The 21,496-nt window shown below is 42.4% G+C and overlaps 1 long non-coding RNA gene and 1 pseudogene across 1 annotated transcript; one reads left to right on the forward strand and one right to left on the reverse strand.

The window, feature by feature from the left end:
- Positions 1-1,732: 1,732 nt before the first annotated feature.
- LOC139558915 (uncharacterized) lies at positions 1,733-6,721 on the reverse strand (annotated as a pseudogene).
- Positions 6,722-11,910: 5,189 nt separating this feature from the next.
- Positions 11,911-13,993, forward strand: LOC139559230 (uncharacterized). The gene is made up of 3 exons (XR_011671720.1): positions 11,911-12,108; positions 12,882-13,485; positions 13,677-13,993. It is a non-coding gene; the product is annotated as an uncharacterized lncRNA (long non-coding RNA).
- Positions 13,994-21,496: the final 7,503 nt, after the last annotated feature.

Raw genomic sequence — 21,496 nt, forward strand, 5'->3', positions numbered from 1 at the left:
CATTCTGTGTTATGTAAAGCGCTACCTATGTTTTTTAATACATCCTGATGACCAGATCAACCATGCCTTTCGGGCATGCACCATTCACCAACCTGTCCATCACACATCGGTCTTAGCAGCACTGTTAAATTCACTACAATCTTGCAGACTTTTGAAATGATCAGGAAGTCAGTTCCATAGATGGACTCAACAGTTACCATTCGTGGCCCCTCATTAACATCTACCTTTACATTGCAAATATGTTACCGGATCGCAGTGTATTCAGAGCCAGTCCATGCAGACATTTCGACATTTGTTTCACGTTAAGGAAAAAAACACAAGTGATCAAAACCAAACATAGTACAGTATGCTTTGGAATATGGCAGAGGATGGATAAGGCCAATATGTAAAAAAAATATCCCAACTTTGAATAACAATTTTTTTCAAATACAGTTCCGGCCAAATATATTGGCACCCTCAGAGTTTTTTCTTGAACCATTCCATGCTTCTTGATGTGTGTTTGGGGTCGTTGTCCTGCTGGAAGAACCACAACCTGCGAAGGAGACACAGTTTTGTACACTGGGCTTAACAGTACCAAAAGCAGCAAAGCAACCCCATTGAACTATTCAATTGGTCATCGGTAAACATAGCACATGATTTGTATTGCCAAAGTGTCCTAATTTTGTTTCATCAGTCCAGAGGCTTGTTTGGGTGGGTTTTTGCATAGTTCAATCAGGTTTTCTTGTGTCTATTTCAGCGATGGGGTCTTGCTATGTTTACCGAAGACAAAATTAAGCATTCAAAGAAAAGGACACTCTTCCTCTGATACAGGAGGCCAAATAGGCATTTATTTATACGTGCAGTTGCTAGTGATAACTTTAATTAGCGAAATACATGAATGAAAAGTACATAATAATAGCAAGAAACAAAGGTTTGCCACTTAAAACAATTGTCTGTTTTCTGTTCTTTTACAGCCGGTCAACTCTGAAAAGGCATAAAAATCATTATAATAATTTATATAAATGAAATGATGTCTTTAAATTAATATTGCTAATAAACAGTTTAAATTTTAGCCTGGATAATTTGTCATTACAAAGGCAAGACATCAGCTCCGTCACAATATGCTGTACCTGACATCCTTCCTCCAAAGGGCCTTTCTTGTCACACCCTGATATGTTTAACCTGTCCTTGTGCTTGTCTCCACCCCCCTCCAGGTGTCGCCCATCTTCCCCATTATCCCCTGTGTATTTATACCTGTGTTTTCTGTCTGTCTGTGCCAGTTCGTCTTGTTTGCTAAGTCAACCAGCGTTTTGCTCCAAGCTCCTGTTTTTCCCGTCTCTGTTTTTCTCGTCCTCCTGGTTCTGACCCTTGCCTGTCCTGACTCTGAGGCCGCCTGCCTGACCATTCTGCCTGCCCTTGACATCGAGCCTGCCTACTGCCCTGTACCGTTTTGGACTCTGACCTGGTTATGAACTCTTACGTGTCCCCGACCTGTCTTTTGCCTTCCCGTTGGACTATAATAAATATCAGAGCTCAAACAATCTGTCTCCCGTGTCTGCATCTGGGTCTCGCCTTGTATCGTTATATTTCTATGGATTTCATTGTAGTAGGCTTCTTCTTCTTTTTTTTCTTCTTTTTTTACAAGGCTTCAGGCATGGATCATCAAGGCATTTTGTAATGGAACTTGTGTTAAGCTCTGCTACACAGCAAAACATTCAGCACCACATATTTATCTAGTTTTCATTTCAACATTTTATAACTTGGCTTTACTCAAGTTGCTATCATTCGCCAGGTTTGTTCTATAGAAGTCCTGAATCCTCTTCCAAAGCTCGACCTCTGCTGCTGCGTGGGCCCTGGGCTTACCTCCCCACACAACAGGCTTTCCGGTAACACAATGGATACTGGACAGGCAGAAGGGCACGTAGTAGTGTCTTGCAAGTAGTGTCTTGCTCCAGGGTAAAATTCTGACTTGTAGTTATCCTTCCCATGACGCTTGAGTTGTTTGTTCCATTGCCTGATCTGCAAAATAACAACTGTCCCAGTTTTGGTCATCCTCTGCAGCAACAAAGAGAAACCTTCCATTGGCTCTCTCAATTGGGATAAGTGTTGCGTGATTCTCCTCTGCCATGGGGTCATTCATACCATATTTCACATTTAAGGCCCCGGACTTGGTAGCAAAGATTATTTTGGTAACAAACATAAGGAGAAGTATGACTGTGTCTTTGCATTGGAAAACCTCCCTGGTCTTTGTGGTTGAATCTGTGTTATATCCCGCCCCTTTTTTGGAAGTTCATTATAGCCATATAATGACACTAAAGACCACAAACACTATGTTGGCAAGAAGAGAAGCTTTAGTTTCCGGCTGTGTATATTCCGTATGTGTATCAGTCTAAAACAGCTGGGTGTGGAGCTATTCCTAAAGAAGGAAATATACTCTCTAAAACATTGATAATCAATCAGCACATATCACATGTTGATGGTAAAGACCAACTTGTAATACATAGTAGATCAAAGAAAGGGTCAACAGTAACACCAACCAGATGGTACATATAGAACTCCAAGAATCCTCCTCTATTTGACAGTATAATGATCTTCCTCTCCTTGATAGTATATCCCCCTCCAGTCTTTCATTGATTACTTCAGCCAGTATCCCTGGACTATCCTTGGAAGGTATACTGAAGTGGATAAGGCAAGGCCAGACAGCCATCTTAACACACATTGTGTGTATGGTCTTTGGTTTCAGAGATCACAAAAGCCCCGTAGGTTCTACTCCTGTCACGTTCGTCGTGTACATAATGAGCGGACCAAGGCGCAGCGTGAGTAGAGTTCCACATATTTATTAAAGTGAACCTTCAAAAAACAACAAAGAATAAACGAACATGAAGTTCGTAGCGCACATAGCACTAAACCAAAACGAAACAATATCCCACAAACGCAGGTGGGAAAAGAACCACACTAAGTATGATCCCCAATTAGAGGCAACGATCATCAGCTGCCTCCAATTGGGAACCATACTCACATCAACATAGAAATTCATGACTAGAACACCTCCTAGTCACGCTCTGACCTATTGCACCATAGAAAACACCAAGGGCTCTCTATGGTCAGGGCGTGACAACTCCAATGTAGCTGCCACCTAGAGATGAAGCTCTTGCTAGAATCTTTCCACTGCAGTCAGCCTCATAGGTAGCTGGGGACCTGAATACAATGCCTTTGTCATCTGTTACTTTATCTCTCAGATCCACCTGCTGACTTGTGGTTGTGGACAATTGCACAATTGAGTGACCAGCACTGTTCAAAGATGATTTATACACATACGGAAGTGGTCTGAAACTAAAGATTATCTTCTTACCAACAGAGTGTTTGTGGTCTTTACAGTGTTATTATATGGCTATAATGATCTTCCTAAAAACGTGACCGAGATCCATCTGGAGTATTTGGAGGAGGAGATTCAAATTCTTGAAAAAGCAGCCGTAGGTAAGCAGTAAATAATCCTGATTTTATTTCCATATTACCTTTTTGGTATTACTTTGTTACAAAATAAAGTGGTAACAACATGGTAATAAGGTGGAAACTAGTTGTAATTGCTTAGTATATCAGTCATATAATTGATGAGTAATTACTTCAAATCACTCTACTGCCAGAATTTCTCAAAGTTGGTGCTTTACTTGTTGTTTTTTCTTCTTAGGTTTGCAGCTCTGGATTAGGTTTGCTATCACTGTCCAAAAGTGGGGATCTTGCACTTTCCATTGCTCCTACGGTATGCTGCTATGGAATGGGTCTGTCAATGGTTGCAATGCCAATGCCGTGATTCTTCTTCAATGCTTCGCAAAGATGGTTGGAATGTTGAAGTTACTAATTACATTTTGGATGGTGTATCAATACACCCAGTCACTACAAAAATACAGGAGTCCTTCCTAACTCAGTTGCCGGAGAGGAAGGAAAGAGCTGGTGACTTTAAAACAGTTATGGAGTTGAATGGCTGTGATATGAGAAAACTGAGGATGGATCAATAACATTGTAGTTGCTCCACAATACTAACCTATTTGACAGAGTGAAAATAAGGAGATCCAATATAACACAATGAGTATCACTCTCCATATTTTCAAACAGTGGTGGCTGCATCATGTTATGGGTTTGCTTGTAATTGTTAATGACTAGGGAGTTTTTCAGGATAAAAAAGAAAACGGAATGGCGCTATGCACAGGAAAAATCCTAGAGGAAAACCTGGTTCAGTCTGCTTTCCACCAGACACTGGGAGATGAATTTACCTTTCAGCAGGACCATAACCTAAAACACAAGGCCAAATCTACACTAGAGTTCCTTACCAAGACAGTGAATGTTCCTGAGTCGCGGAGTTACAGGTGACTTTATTCTACTTGAAAGATCTATGGCAAGACTTGAAAATGGCTGTCTACCAATGATCAACAACCAACTTGACAGAGCTTGAAGAATTACAAAAATAATAATGTGCCAAAATTGTACAATCCAGGTGTGCAAAACTCTTAAGAGACTTACCCAGAAAGACTCACAGATGTAATCTACAAAGTATTGACTCAGGGGTTTGAATACTTATGTAAATGAGATATTTCTGTATTTAATTTTCAATACATTTGCAAAATGTTCTAAAAACATGTCTTCATGAAAACCAGAACTAATGCATCATCTTTTGCTCTTCAATCTGAGCCAGATTGACAGCACTCGGACCCAATGAGAATGGAGGGGCACCAAGGCTGCCCAATTATATTTCAGGTGCATCCGAACAGGGCCGGACTAATGCATTTGGGACAACACCGGGGAACCTATCTCCAGGGAAACCCAACCCCAAAAAACATTTTGCCGGAAAAGTTCCTGCAGCTCAACACATTTTACCTTGGGGTAGAGAGAAAAATGTTCTGTTTTATATCTCATCTCAGTTTTAAGGCTAATTTCTGCAATTCTACAGACTGATATTGATTTTAACCCTTTAGACCTCAATATAATTCCAGAATGCTGCTGTAGGTTACTGAGAATTTAAGACAAAGCCAATTCTCACATTTCAAACAAACAGACATAGCTAAAAAACAAAGAACAAATGACAATTACATGTTAGCTTAGTTTTAAAGACCACTACCTCTTCTTTAATATGACACCACATTCATGTCAATAGGAATAACACTAATTTGTGTTATTTTTTTTACACTCAAACTAGAGTATTTAAATTGTATATTATAAATATTGAAACAATTATCCAAAATGTGACCAGAGGACAATATTCAGAAAGTATTTCAAAACCCACACAAAGTAGGTTTTTTGATTGACAACGCTTCTTACTTCTAACAATGCTAACAACTATTCAGAGATATTCAAAATGTAGATAATCTCTCTCAATGAGATTTAGTACAAACCAGTCCTGAAACAAAATGTAGAAATAGTAGCCTACTTTGACAACAATTCAGTGAATGCAGACAAATAGAGAGAAGATACAAAACACATGTTTAGTATACAATTTCCCCAAAAGATTTGTAGGACAAATTCATATTTCACACTGTCACTTTAGTGTTTGCATTTAGCCTACAACATGTTGTGGAACTTCTGGAAGCACTGCCCCACCCTGCAAAGTGCCACAGAACACGTAGAGCACCCAAAGGAGGTTTCTACACATCTCCCACTCATTTCCCTGCGTCCACTCCGGATGCACACCACACACCCTCTCTTGCGCCCTTCAAACTTCACCAGGGAGTGGACCTATGTTCAAATGATGGAGTAACAACACCGTAGCCAAGTGAATGTACAAGCTGCATTTTGAATGCCTTCAGGGACCAGCGCCTGCGATTTCTGGGAAAGGGCCGTTGCAGGGTCCCCGCACTGGTCTACTGACGCAGCCCTCAGAGTACCATAAATAGGTAGCAATATGCCATGCAGCCGCTTTGAGCAGTTACTATGTAGGTACATGCACTTTTCGGAACCAAATGCAACAAATGAGACAGACAAATTGCACAAAGTAAGCTGTGTGGTACAATTGTGAATGGTGAGAATTGGAGCAGAAGCACTCCATGAAAACATAGGCTCCCCCTCTCTGGTGTGCTCTCCTTCTCCATGTTCCTCTTCCTCTCTATGTTCCTCTCACTCCACTCGCTTCTCCCTCCTCGTCCTCGCTCCCTCCACACCTCTATCCCTCCTGTCATCTCTAAGCCCTCTTTCTCCCTGCCTTCTGCTTCGGAGCCATGACTCTCCACATCACTTCCCTCGCTTCCACTGATCTAGAGGAACATAAAGAGAAAGAGTGAGAGGAACAATTAGGATACAATTGTGGTCAGGATCATAATCTCTCTCTCTTCAACTCACACACTCTCTCTCTCCCTTCCTCTCTTTATTTTTCTCAGCCATACACACTAATAATCATCATCTCTTAGGCAGTGGAGGAGGGGAAGGACCATTCTCCTCAAATGTAAAACATTTAAAAGGTTATCCTCTATAGATAAAACTATACTAAATATGTTCCTGTCACCAAATAATAGATTAAAACACACCATTTTGCAATGAATGTCTACAGTAGCCTCAGCAGCACTTTGTAGGGTAGCACCGTGGTGTAGCTGGATGACAGCTAGCTTCTGTCCTCCTCTGGGTACACTGACCTCAATACAAAACCTAGGAGGCTCATGGCACTCACCCCCTTCCATAGACTTACAGTGGTTCCTCCTTTTAAAAGTTGAATCATACTGCGGCACACCCTGCGTGCCCATGCAGCATTCTGTGGCATGTCATTTCATTCTCAGCCATTTCTTCTGTTACTGCACATTATTGCTAGTATGACCACCAGAGGACATCTTTGAGAAGCATTTGATAGTATTCCGTATTGGCATTACCAGAGAATTTAAAACCTTTTTTGTAATAACATAGTATATGGGATTGATTTTAAGGAATTTAGCTGATTAATATTTGATGAATTTGATTAATATTATGGTGTTTCCATTCAGAGAAAAATTGTCAGTTTGTAAATTCAGACAGTTTTGCTCCAGTTTCCTAATATGAACATATTTCCCAGCTGCTTGCCGTCGTTTTGAAGTAATCGCGAAAAAACAGGCCTCATTTTAGTGCATTTTTCACCCTGCCAGCTCCTATTAGTTCTATTGACCACCGTGGCACCAACTCGACTTCCGAACGTTCTATTCCCAGTTTATTGTTCAACGTCACAATGCCTGCTTCACTATTGTTGGCAATGAGACCTGGGGCCTGTTGCACAAAAGTAGAATTAAGACATCCGGGATAAATGACTCAGCTGAGCTCAATGAAGCCAAAACATGTGCGTCCAGGCTTAATTGGTTGCACAAAGACCAAGCCAGGATGAGCAGACACGGATTCATTAAGCCAGGTGAAACCAATCCTGGATAGGTGCGCGCTCACGGCTCACTCAAATAGACCCCGCCACAGATCACAGATTAACTGATTTACCATGGCAACTAGAGCCGCGTACTTTTCGCCGTCGGAAGCACAAATCCTCAATGGAGGCATAAGAGGAGGTAAAAGATATAATTAAGAAGAAAGGCAACACCGCCACAGTGATAAAGCAAAGAGAAAAAGCGTGGCAAAGTATTGCAGACCGCCTGAATGCGTAAGTAGTGCACAATTACACACTCACCGCTCCGCTGAAACATCACAATTACAATTCAAATATTTAATTCACATCTCCAAAAATGCAGTTGTACTGTAATTATGAAACGGTTAAATTTTTAATTGAAATGCACTGCAGATATGAGTGAAATTGTGTAAAGTAACTCCATCACACTGTATAAAGCTATGATAAATTTTTTGATATTTTTACTGAAAACAAGACAAAAATACCAAGTAATTTTTTGCAGTGTGACTCCATTAAATGTGTGTGTGTGTGTGTGTGTGTGTGTGTGTGTGTGTGTGTGTGTGTGTAGATCAAACATGAACGGGCCAAAACAGACATGGCAGCAGGTCAAAATCAAATACAAGAACATTCTGCAGAATGGTATGGTCCCTGACTAATATTTAACAAAGCACAAGCATATATTGTACCCAGAAGGTGCCTGCTCACACATTGTCTGTACTGTTTTAGCAGTGAAAAAGAATACCCACAGACAAGGCACGGGTGGTGGGTCACCAAAGGCTGACCTTACCCCAGCAGAGGACATGGCCTTGGAGCTAAATAAAGGCAGGCCCGTCTTAGAGGGGATCCCTGGGGGGAAAGAGACGAGCATAGGTTCCTCCCAAGATGCCACCCGCTTCATTCAAGGTATGTCCTTCCATCTCTACATGGGATACAACCACATTCATATTGAATCAATTTGGACTGTCTGACTTTGGTTTACCTATTGCCTTGCAGTGTCTGGCAGCACTGTGTTCCTGTTAGAGCCACCAGCACAAGCACCAGACGATGCTGATCCAGTGAGTACTCCATCAAAGGCATACTGTAGGCCTGGCATGTCTTGTCTACTAGCTTCAATATGAATCCGATTAAATGTGATAGGGTGAAGGCCCCAGTGCAGCAGCAACAGCACATGATGGAGACGATGATGAGGAGGAGACCATCTCTCTGGATTCCAGAAGGCATGAGGTATCATGTTAAGACTGTGAAAGTACTATTTACTCTACAATGGTGAGGAGTCCTCATCAAAATCAAAAAATCTAATTTCTTTTACAGGACCCAGATGCTATACAGTGGGAAAACCAGCCTGGCAACATAGTGCGTATTAATAAAAGGACACCACATCCTGCCAAATTCCAGCTGCGCTAATTGTATTGTGTTCACAGAGCTCACAAGCTATCAGAAAGTTGTATGGCAACCACCTCCGGCGCCAAATAGAACTGGCAGACATAGACATTCAGTACAAGAAGAAAAAGATGGAAAATCTTGCACTGGAGTCCGAAATAAAAAAGAGGACAATTAGGAAACTGGACCTTGAAATAAAAAAACTTGAGAGGGAGGTGAGATATGCCTTCAATGTACACTGTATGCTAACTGTAACACAAATGTATTAATCATTATTTTTCTTTCCTCCCCCAGCTCCAAGAAGATGACACAGCTCAAAATAAAAATTAGGTATATTCTCGTAAAGTCAAGTGAGCCATGACATATGAGCTCTTATTGTGAGCACACAGGACGGTGGCATCTTTCTAAGGTTTTTTTTATTTTCCCAGCAATCAGTACAACCAAGTCATCGTTATAAGGCATCGCCCTCTTTTGCCCACCCCCCCAGCACCAGGTGTGGCCACTAGCCTATATGAAGGCCCAAAATTGTGTGTTCCTTTCTGCTCTGACAATGGCATGCCCATTCGTGCGAGATGTGGTGGATGAAGAAGCACTTGTGCTGAGGAGAGCCTTCAGGCGAGAAAGGGTCTTCAGGGACCGGTTGGAGCCACTGGCCTTCCCTGATGACCATCTATATGAAAGATACAGGTTTTCTGCAGATGGCATCAGGTATCTATGCAGACTACTGGGTCCCAGGATTAAGCACCGCACAGCACGGAGCCATGCACTGAGTGTGGAGCAAATGGTTTGTGTGGCCTTGCGCTTTTTTGCTAGTGGAGCCTTCCTGTACTCAGTGGGGGATGCAGAACAGCTGAACAAGGCCACAATTTGCCGCACAATAAGGAGTGTGTGTCTGGCTATCAAAGCATTAGCAGATGTCTTCATCTCCTTCCCTGGCCACAGAAGACTCTGTGACATCAAAGAGGAGTTCTATAGGATTGCAGGTAAGAGGATCTACAAATTACAGGACAACTGTTAACACATAGTAGGATACTCATTACTTTGTGTGACAGGTTTCCCCAATGTCATTGGTGCAGTGGACTGCACACACATAAGGATAAAAGCCCCCTCAGGTGCCCATGAGGCCGATTTTGTGAATAGGAAATCCTTTCACAGCATTAATGTTCAGGTGAACATAACTTTTTGATATTGTCCATTGACGAACACTCTGCATTGCCAGTGATGTGCATTGATTGGTGTAATATTCCTCATCTTATGATTTCAGATGGTCTGCAATGCTGACTGTGTGATCAGCAATGTTGTGGCAAAATGGCCTGGCTCAGTCCATGACTCCAGAATCTTTCGGGCCTCTGAAATCTATCAGTGCCTATCACAAGGTAAGCCACACAACCCCTATTTATAACCATCATGGCTGTGTCAAGAATATCACTGTGTTTATGAGGTAGTAATGATGAGATTTTGTGTTGACAGGTGAATTCTCTGGTGTGTTGCTGGGAGACAGGGGGTATGGCTGCCAGCCTTTTCTCCTGACACCTTTCACAGACCCCCAGGAAGCACAGCAGGCCTACAACCATGCCCATGCCAGGACCAGGGCCAGAGTTGAAATGACCTTTGGCCTCCTGAAGGCACGCTTTCACTGCCTTCACAAATTAAGGGTCAGCCCTGTTAGGGCATGTGATATTACTGTGGCTTGTGCTGTCCTCCACAATGTGGCCTGCCTGAGGAAGGAGAGGGCCCCCAGAGTGCCACCAGCCATGGACTGGGACAATCCGGCAATCTTCCCTGATGACGACAGTGGTCGGCTGCTGAGGGACCAATATGTGTTGAATTATTTTAGTTAGTTCAATTTTGGTTAAATATGTCCTGCGGTGGCAGAGGAATTATGGTTTTTTTGGGTTCGTTTTTTGACGAATTTGGCCTCTTATGATGTTTGTGCGGTATACTGTGTGTAATACAAGGCTGCAGGGAGGCTACTGCATCCATTCATTTGTCTGTTCAGTTGATGTGTATGGATTTGTCCTGCATTTATTTTAGTGTGCAGACATGCAGGGTGTGTTATATACAGACCTTTGAATGTGTATGTATCATTTTGTATAATATGCTTGGATTCTGTGCTTTCCATCTTGTAGAGTCACTGTGACTTCAGTTTCGAAAGGAGCTGATGGTTTACCTGCTTTGTTTTGTCCTTATTCAATAAAGGAACATAATGTTACACATTGTGTTTTTATATTCATATGGAATGTGTATTTGTTTATATGACAGAGTACTAGGGCCACACTGAAGAAAAAGGATAAAGTCATAAATTTATGAGGCTGGTTCTTTCTGCAGAAAAGCTACATATTGTTTTTACAGTTTTGATACTTATGACAATGTGATACTTAATATTCTGGCACATCAGCATGTCTTTGTTTATGAAACCATACTGAAGTACAATTTCACGAAATGCCCCACATCTGTCATTTTAACAACTGTCCTCCTTTAAAACAACTGGTTACAATATTATGACTTGTGTTTTTTTCCCCTCTGTGGCCCTAATATTCTATCATTTTATATATAGCCTTATAGTCTATGGGAAACTGTAAATTATCTAATGATAGCAACATCATCTAAAAATCATTTTTTATCCAAAATCATTGAAATTAATGATCACAAACGTTTAAATAATAACAGTGGGTCTAGTTATATGTGATAACAATGTATAGTGAGCAGTGAAATAACTATTGGTTTCCATTTGTGGTGACTGCTGACTGACATTAGGGATGAGATTAAATAGATCCTGGAATTTAGCCTGGTCTGGAGCAGGCTAGCTCCACAGAATAAATCTCCATGGTAATTTATACCATAACATATCCTCCTGCCCCCTATCCATCTTTAGTGCAACCGGATTACGGATCAATTGAGCCAGGATCACCAAGATATCCTGGCTTAATCCCTTATCCTAGTTTTGTGCAACAGGCCCCTGCTCACGTTGTTTTATAGTTAAAATGTAAACAACAAAATATAAACATCAAAAATAATATTGGAACTCTGCGGTCTTCCCATTGTTTCCTATGGGGGAAATATTGGCATGTCTGTCTATTTCACCAAATATCTCGCAATGTGTATATTTAGATTTTTTTCAAATCGGGTGTAACCGGTGTAAAATGGCTAGCTAGTTAGCGGGGTGCGCACTAATAGCGTTTCAATCGGTGACGTCACTCGCTCTGAGACCTTGAAGTAGTTGTCCCCCTTGCCCTGCAAAGACCGTGGCTTTTGTGGAGCGATGAGTAACGATGCTTCGAGGGTGGCTGTTGTCTATGTGTGCAGAGGGTCCATGGTTCGAGCCCAGGTATGGGCGAGGAGAGGGACGGAAGCAAAACTGTTACACGGGCACCATTTTAAAATCAGGAGAATCTCCTCTTTGTAATTATGTAAGTCTGGGCAGCGAGCTCGTTTGTCATTGATTGCTAGACCAGAAATAGTCAGAAGTTTGACTTTTTTACCCTACGTTTTCATTACGCAGACATAAGCACAGTTGATACCATCGAGGTGCAGATGTTTACTTTCTACACAAGTTGTTTTTTTCCCAGTTTTGTCCGACGAACAGATTGTAGTGGTAAAATAAAAAGGGCTAAAAAAAATTATGGAATTCTAAGCATCACTCCAGTCAAAACAGGCTCAGCAAACGTTCGATTCCATTAATTTACTATGGGCTCGCGCTAGTGTTCCAGTTTAGCCAACGTTCGTAAGCTGTTTTTCAGCCTTGGGTGAATTTTGACTCGTTCTATTGTCCAGCCTATAGATAGCCAGAGCGAATTTACGAAAGCACCCGAATGTCCATTGAGAAAGCACAACGACTATACCATTTAGCTAAACTAAGAATGACGAGAATAATCAAGTCAATAAACGTTGGGTAGTTAAGATATACATCAAACTTGCCAGTATATAGGCTAACTACGAACGTTAGGTAGCTGCTGTAATGATATGCTATGTGGTTCGTAAGGACAGCGTAGCTAACAAATTGTCAGCCAACATAACGTGTAAGGTAACTTATTTGAAAAGTCATTACTTTATTACATTGAGTAGCAAGCTAACCCTTGGTCGTTTGGGCAAATCTGGTCTGTGATGGGGGGGCGGGGGTTCGGTCATATCTCAGTTATTGTTTTAATATCTATAAAAAATAAGCTGTTTTCTTTACTTTCAGAGAGCAAGCTGACCAAGAGGTCGAAAATGTAGATATTGTCAGATGTTCACTGTCCGAGGAACAGGCCGTGAAAGCTTAATTTCTGGCAAAAGTGTCCATAACCAGAGGTAATTAAACTGTTCTGTGTTATTTTTCTCCATCTCTGCCTGTCTTGGAACCTGTCTCACATGCATTAATTTAAAAATCCTTAAGATGTCAGCTGCTAATTTTCAGATTTACACCACATAAACACAGCTATTTTCACTGGACTATCTATTTCTGCCATGTCATTATTTCCCCGGGGGTTAGCCTTGATATAACCAAGTGATGAGACACATAGCCCTCTATATTTAAGTGTTTCAGGTACACCGATAAGTGTCTGCGTCACATACAGTATCTTCTATTGACATTATCTTCTATTGTTTGTCTTCATGAGTCTGTTTTTCAGCATAAAGTATTCTGTAGTCACTTAGTGTGGACACCAGGTGAGACTACACACAAGAACAGTCTCTCTTCTTCACTTCATCTCCCCCTTCTCCCTAAATCCTCGAGGTTATATCAGCTGTTTTGGTGAACCCCTCCCGCATCTGAACTGGCTGACACAGAGGGCACAGCATGATCATAGGTGAGATGTCACTTGGTCGGGTCAACAGGAAGTATTATTAAAGAGATGCTTTACATTGAAATACAGACAGAGATGTAGTAGTCCCGGAGTTAATGAGCGAAGGTCAGTTTTGCATTTCACCTCCAGATTTAAGAAGACTGACTTTGTTAGAATAAAAAAGCCAAGGCTTAATCATGCTCTCTCGTCTGCAGGTATGTTTTGATGTGAGAGAGGAAGCCGGTCCCGTCATCGCCACCTCTCCCGCTCTTAAGATAACCTTCGGGCCAACTGGGGGCCCGAGGCTGGTTAGGAGACACCGCAATTGTGATGAACTGAGAGAATATTAGGGTAGCACTGTAATTGATGAATCATATGCTGTCTGCCACTGTTCTTACCTCTTTCCTTTTCTGTCTTCTACACCTCTCTCCCCACCTCGTCTTTCTTCCTCGTTTTATAATGCACACCATATGTGCATTGAAGTACAGATTGAACTTGTATTTATAATATTACAATTATCATAATTATAATGCATTATAACACCTGAAAAATGAACTTCTTTCAATAAATCGTTTCACATTATCCACTGGTTGAAATGAAGTATCTCATTGAAATACTATCCTGTGTCCTCAGATTAATGCAGATGAAGGGAGTTAGATATTCATAGTTTCTATTTCTGTATATATGAATTACAAATCAATCATGTTTCTAGTCTATTGCATAGTTACAATGTGTAATCATTGATGTCCCAGGAGCAGGAGTGGTAAACACTGTTGAAGCGTATAATTGTAATACATACAGTTGAAGTCGGAAGTTTACATACACCTTAGCCAAATACATTTAAACTCAGTTTTTCACAATTCCTGATATTCAATCCTAGTAAAAATTCCCTGTCTTAGGTCAGTTAGGATCACCACTTTATTTTAAGAATGTGAAATGTCAGAATAATAGTAGAGAGGATGATATATTTCAGCTTTTATTTCTTTAATCACATTCCCAGTGGGTCAGAAGTTTACATACACACAATTAGTATTTGGTGGCATTGCCTTTAAATTGTTTAACTTGGGTCAAACATTTCAGGTAGCCTTCCACAAGCTTCCATGTTATTCAATTATTGCACCCACAGTGCTCGCGAGCGTCTGCGACGCCAAGGGCTAAAATAGAACTCATTCCTATTTCTGATGCAGATCGCGCTGCAAGTCCTGCCTCTCCCATCTCCTCATTGGTTATAGAAGCAGGTACCCACGTGCCATCTCCTCATTGGATATACCCACGTGGGTGATTGAAAGACGAACTGTTTTACACACACACACACATACAGTGGGGAGAACAAGTATTTGATACACTGCCGATTTTGCAGGTTTTCCTACTTACAAAGCATGTAGAGGTCTGTAATTTTTATCATAGGTACACTTCAACTGTAAGAGACGGAATCTAAAACAAAAATCCAGAAAATCACATTGTATGATTTTTAAGTAATTAATTTGCATTTTATTGCATGACATAAGTATTTGATCACCTACCAACCAGTAAGAATTCCGGCTCTCACAGACCTGTTAGTTTTTCTTTAAGAAGCCCTCCTGTTCTTCACTCATTACCTGTATTAACTGCACCTGTTTGAACTCGTTACCTGTATAAAAGACACCTGTCCACACACTCAATCAAACAGACTCCAACCTCTCCACAATGGCCAAGACCAGAGAGCTGTGTAAGGACATCAGGGATAAAATTGTAGACCTGCACAAGGCTGGGATGGGCTACAGGACAATAGGCAAGCAGCTTGGTGAGAAGGCAACAACTGTTGGCGCAATTATTAGAAAATGGAAGAAGTTCAAGATGACAGTCAATCACCCTCGGTCTGGGGCTCCATGCAAGATCTCACCTCGTGGGGCATCAATGATCATGAGGAAGGTGAGGGATCAGCCCAGAACTACACGGCAGGACCTGGTCAATAACCTGAAGAGAGCTGGGACCACAGTCTCAAAGAAAACCATTAGTAACACACCATGCCGTCATGGATTAAAATCCTGCAGCGCACGCAAGATCCCCCTGCTCAAGCCAGCGCATGTCCAGGCCCGTCTGAAGTTTGCTAATGACCATCTGGATGATCCAGAGGAGGAATGGGAGAAGGTCATGTGGTCTGATGAGACAAAAATAGAGCTTTTTGGTCTAAACTCCACTCGCCGTGTTTGGAGGAAGAAGAAGGATGAGTACAACCCCAAGAACAGCATCCCAACCGTGAAGCATGGAGGTGGAAACATCATTATTTGGGGATGCTTTTCTGCAAAGGGGACAGGACGACTGCACCGTATTGAGGGGAGGATGGATGGGGCCATGTATCGCGAGATCTTGGCCAACAACCTCCTTCCCTCAGTAAGAGCATTGAAGATGGGTCGTGGCTGGTTCTTCCAGCATGACAACGACCCAAAACACACAGCCAGGGCAACTAAGGAGTGGCTCCGTAAGAAGCATCTCAAGGTCCTGGAGTGGCCTAGCCAGTCTCCAGACCTGAACCCAATAGAAAATCTTTGGAGGGAGCTGAAAGTCCGTATTGCCCAGCGACAGCCCCGAAACCTGAAGGATCTGGAGAAGGTCTGTATGGAGGAGTGGGCCAAAATCCCTGCTGCAGTGTGTGCAAACCTGGTCAAGAACTACAGGAAACGTATGATCTCTGTAATTGCACACAAAGGTTTCTGTACCAAATATTAAGTTCTGCTTTTCTGATGTATCAAATACTTATGTCATGCAATAAAATGCAAATTATTTACTTAAAAATCATACAATGTGATTTTCTGGATTTTTGTTTTAGATTCCGTCTCTCACAGTTGAAGTGTACCTATGATAAAAATTACAGACCTCTACATGCTTTGTAAGTAGGAAAACTTGCAAAATCGGCAGTGTATCAAATACTTGTTCTCCCCACTGTATATAATACAGTATCATCGTGTGGTATCACAGGAAGACTGTCTTGCACTGCTGGTATGAACTGCTAAAACCAAACCAACATATTCCGTTGGCTTTCAGTTATGGCTTTCACTACACAGCAGCAAAAGTTGGTTGGGCTTGACGTGCCGGGGAAGCTTGTACACGACCCAAAGCCTGTCTGGCCTTCCATGGTATGAGACTGTAATCCATCACCAGTAAGACAAAAGGCTAGGGGAGAGGACTAACAAATCAACTCAGAAGCCAGAAATGGTGGACGGTTGAGCATGGAGCTAGCAACCCCATCCCGTAGAAACTTCCTGCTACAGAAACAGAAACAACAAATGACAATCCTACAACTGGATGCGAAGACCTCCCAGAGTCCCAGACTTGTATGACTGCCATCAGTGAAAGTCTACGGAAAACTGAAGATGTGAAGATGGGAGCACTGAACACCAAAAAAAATTAACTGCATGTTCGCTTATGGAATGTTCGAACAATGTTTGAGTCCGGAAAGCTGGCATAGGTTACCAATGAAATGAGGAGATACAAGCTACAGATCCTGGGAGTGAGTGAAGCCAGCTGGTGTCACATCTTGATCTGTTTCACCTGTCTTTGTGCTTGTCTCCACCCCCCCAGGTGTCGCCCATTTGCCCCATTATCCCCTGTGTATTTATATGTTCTCTGTTTGTCTGTTGCCAGTTCGTCTTGTCTCGTCAAGCCTACCAGCGTTTTCACCGTACTCCTGTTTTCCCGGTTTTTACCATTCTGCTTGCCCTGACCCTGACTGCCGTTCTGTACCTTGTGACACTGCCCTGGATTACTGACCTCTGCCTTACCTGACCCTGAGCCTGTCTGTCGTTCTGTACCTTTCGGACTCTGCTCTGAAATACTGACCTCTGCCTGCCCTTGACCTGTCATTTGCCTGCCCCCTGTTTTTGTAATAATCTTTTGTTACTTCGAACTGTCTGCATCTGGGTCTTATCCTGAGGTCTGATAGGTGGACAAGCTCTGGTTCCACCTGAACTAGCACTGGAGAAAGAGTACTACACTCTGGACGGGAGGATGGACAACATCTTGAAGGTGTTGCCATCATCCTACAGAAAGGGGTATAGAAAACTCTAACGGAATGGAAACCAATCAGCAGCAGAATGATAAAAGCCAGACTCAATGGACAACATACCAAACTAACAATAATCCAATGTTATGCTACCACAAACAATGCCAAAGATGAAGAGAACAACCTGTTCTATAACACCCTTCAATCTGAAGTAGAGACACCTGCTCCTTATCATCAGAGACCTGAATGCAAAGGTTGGCATCAACAACACCAACTACGAGAGAACAATGGAGAAACACGGCTGTGGAAAGATGAATGACAACGGTGAGAGACTGGCAACATTCTGCGTCACAAATAACCTGGTGATTAGTGGCAGCCTGTTTCCCCACAAGAATATCCACAAGCTGATTGACTGATTGACCAGCTGATTGACCACCTGATGATCAACGGCAAGTGGAGAAGCTCACTGTGGGATGTCAAGGTGCGAAGGGGTGCAGATGTTGCCAGTGACCACCATCTTGTGACTGAAAAGTTCAAGACCACCGACAAAAGGAACAACAAGATTTGATGTTGGCATGGTGAGGGACCAAACAGTCAAGAAACCCTTCATAATGCAAGTTCGCAAAAAGTATCAAGCCCTTTCTAACAACACAGAAGAAGATGAGGAAGCGACTGAGGGAAATAAGACCGGAAGTCGGAGAAAGTGGTTAAAGCAGCAAGAAAATATGCCACAGAAGAAGGCAACACAAGGAATGGATCACCCCAGAATCATCAGAAATGATCGAGGAAAGATGGGACCTAAAAAAGAAAAACAGATGCCAAATCACAAATGCTAAAACAGAAATTGAAGGAGCAGTACAGAAAAATCAACACACAAGTCAAAAGGCTAGTAAGAAGAGACAAAAGTTCCTACCTGGAGGAGCTGGCAAGTGCACCTGAAAAAGTATTAGCAAGGAACAGTATACAAAATCACTAACCTAATCTGTGGCAGAAAATTCAAGTAAAATACTCAAATCAAAGACAAGCAAGGCAATCTCCTGACTACAGACAATGAACAGGAAGCCATATGGACAGAACGTTTCATAGAGGTTCTCAACAGAGAACCCCCTCGGGATCCAATTAACACACCTGAAGCCATCTAGACATAAAACACCGACCCAGCAACCAAAGAAGAATTAATTACTACCATCAAGTCACTAATGAATGGGAAAGCTCCAGGTCCTGATAACCTCAATGCAGAATTGTTAAAAGTCGAACCCGTATTGGCTGAAAACATCCTTCCACTCTACACTGACATCTCGATGAAGGGAAAGATACCTTCAGACTGGACCATACAGGTACATAAGGGCACACTATCAGATTGCAACAACTGAATGGACATCACACTTTTATCCGTTCCCAGGAACACCTTTTGCAAGATTATCGTACAATGGATGTCTTCAGCTGTAGACAAAAGGGCTTAGGAATGAACAAGCTGGTTTTGTGGGAGGAAGGAGCTGTACAAACCAGATATTCACCCTCACGAACATAATTGAGTGGCAAAGTAAACTCTACATCAACTTTATTGACTTCCAGAAGGTTTTTGAAGCATTCACCGCGGAAGCCTATGGAGGATCTTAAGAATTGATGGAATCCCCACCCATGTTGTTGGCATCATAAAACAGTTCTATAGCAACTTTTCATGCATTGTGGGAACGAGCATCATGAGCTTTGCTGTGAAGTCTGGAGTTCGTCAATGTTGTGTGATGTCAACCTTACTCTTCAACCTGGCAATAGACTGGGTCATGCGACAAACAGAAGATCAGGCAAGAGGAAAACAATGGACCTTATATTCTACTCTAGAAGAACTTGACTTTGCCGATGACCTGGCTCTTTTATCACAAACAAACACACACACACACACACACACACACACACACACACACACACACACACACACACACACACACACACACACACACACACACACACACACACACACACACACACACACACACACACACACACACACATCTAGAAGACAAAACTGACAGAGTCCAGTCCTTTGGCCAGCAAGTCAGCCTGGTTATCAACTGCAGCAAGACAACAGTCATGCCCATCAACATAGCAAAAGCAGTCAAAATCAAGGAACAGGACCTGGAGTTAACCTACAGTTTTACTTACCTTGTGTAACGTCTGCTCCTAACTCACACCCTCAAACACGTAGATCCCCTGAACGCAGCTCACTTTCCAGACCACTTTCCAGCTCACACTCTCAAACACCTAGATCCCCTGAACGCAGCTCAATCTCCAGATCCCAATCACCTGAATTCTAATCACCTGTTCACACACCTGTAGGTCATTATCACACACTATTTAGTTCAGTTCTTTGCATCACTGTGAGGTATTTTTGGTTTTGTGACACACAACTTTTAGAGCTCTGGTTTCCCCCGTGATTTACTCCTCCCGTGTATGATAGTTTTTCCTGCCTCACTAACGACGCCTTTTGCCTAGTCCCTGCCTGTACTTTAGCCTATCGGATTTCCTGTTATCTACCTATTGCCTGATCTCCCGGTCTACGTTACTAGCCTTCTCCCTGCCTGTACTGTTGCCCTTTTGGACCCCCTGTGTATGACCTTCTGCCTGTCCCTGGACCCAGCCACCTGCCTCCTCCTGTGGTCCTTAGCAATAAACACCTGCTGTGCCCTGCGCTTGAAACCAGCTCTGTCTCAACCTCGTGTTCATTACACTTTGGGAGCACCATACGCCATGATGGAGGCACCAGGAGACATCTGCACCAGAATCAATAATGATAGAGCAATCTTTACGAAGTTCAACAAAGTCTGGAAATCCAGACAATATAGCACAAATACAAAACTCTATATATACCTTCATGGTTCAGAATGATTGGAAATGACAAGCAGACCTGAAAAAAAATGATCTACCTTCCAAACAACTTGTCTCTGGAGAATCTTCTGGAAAAACGCAATATCAAACACCAATCTCCTTTGACAAATGAAGCGGGATGGATGCCACACTCAAGAGACGCCGCTGGATTGGACACGTCCTGAGACAAAGTACGGACTCTATCCCAAGAATAGTTGCCCATTGGACTCCAGAGGGCAGATGTAAGAGGGGGTGGCCCAAGACAACGTGACGGAGAACAATAGAGATCGAACTTCAACAACATCAGCAGAGCTGAGGCACGGTGGAGAAGATGGCCAGAGACGGGAAGAGTAGTTGCTGCATGTGCAATAGCTAATGGGAATCCTAATAAACTAAATCATGATGCTATACAGCACTTTCAAGCGATCAAATATCATGACACACAAACACACATATACAGTATCATCATAAAGCTATATAGCACTTGCATTGAATCAATCAATTATTAATCAAAATTATTTTATAAAGCCCTTACATGCTGACCAGACCGATCGGGTGCGCCTACGATACAATACAATATACATAGACACACACATTGTTTCTTCAGCATCTTCAATTGGCCTGTCTTTCTTTCCCACCCCCTTCTCTGTCAGCAGCTCCCTTCAGAAATGTTGCCACCGCCTCTTGGAGGTTCCCCTGTTGCCTCTTTTGTAGAGGGGTTCTTTCTTATCGCTCCTGAAACCACAGAACAATTCTCATCAATATCTGTTCTTTATGAACGAACAAGGTCAGGAACTATTTAAACACGTTTCAGATTCAAAACGGTCGCCAGATTTAATCAAAAAAAGAAAATCTTCTTTCGAAGAGGCATGGGAACAGGGTCTTGATGATTCTGTTGCAAATTGAGCACAATACACAAAATGTAGAATTTCAGTTAAAGTAAGTAGCGCCCACATCTCAACTGGGGAAAAGTCCCCAGATACAGTGACTTGGCTAGATATTCCCAAAGGGAAACCACTTTCGCAAAGGGAAGCGCCCTTTGCAACAACGTTTCCCACAAACTGCAACTGGCCGCATTACCAGCGCTAAAATAGCATTTTGGAAGTTAGCTAATGCTGGAGGATAGAAGCATATGCAATCTTAATCAATCAACTGACGTGTTTCACAAGTGAACACATGGAGTGAACA

This window comes from Salvelinus alpinus, chromosome 29 (genome assembly GCF_045679555.1).
Source record: "Salvelinus alpinus chromosome 29, SLU_Salpinus.1, whole genome shotgun sequence".
In the NCBI taxonomy this organism is placed as follows: Eukaryota; Metazoa; Chordata; class Actinopteri; order Salmoniformes; family Salmonidae; genus Salvelinus; species Salvelinus alpinus.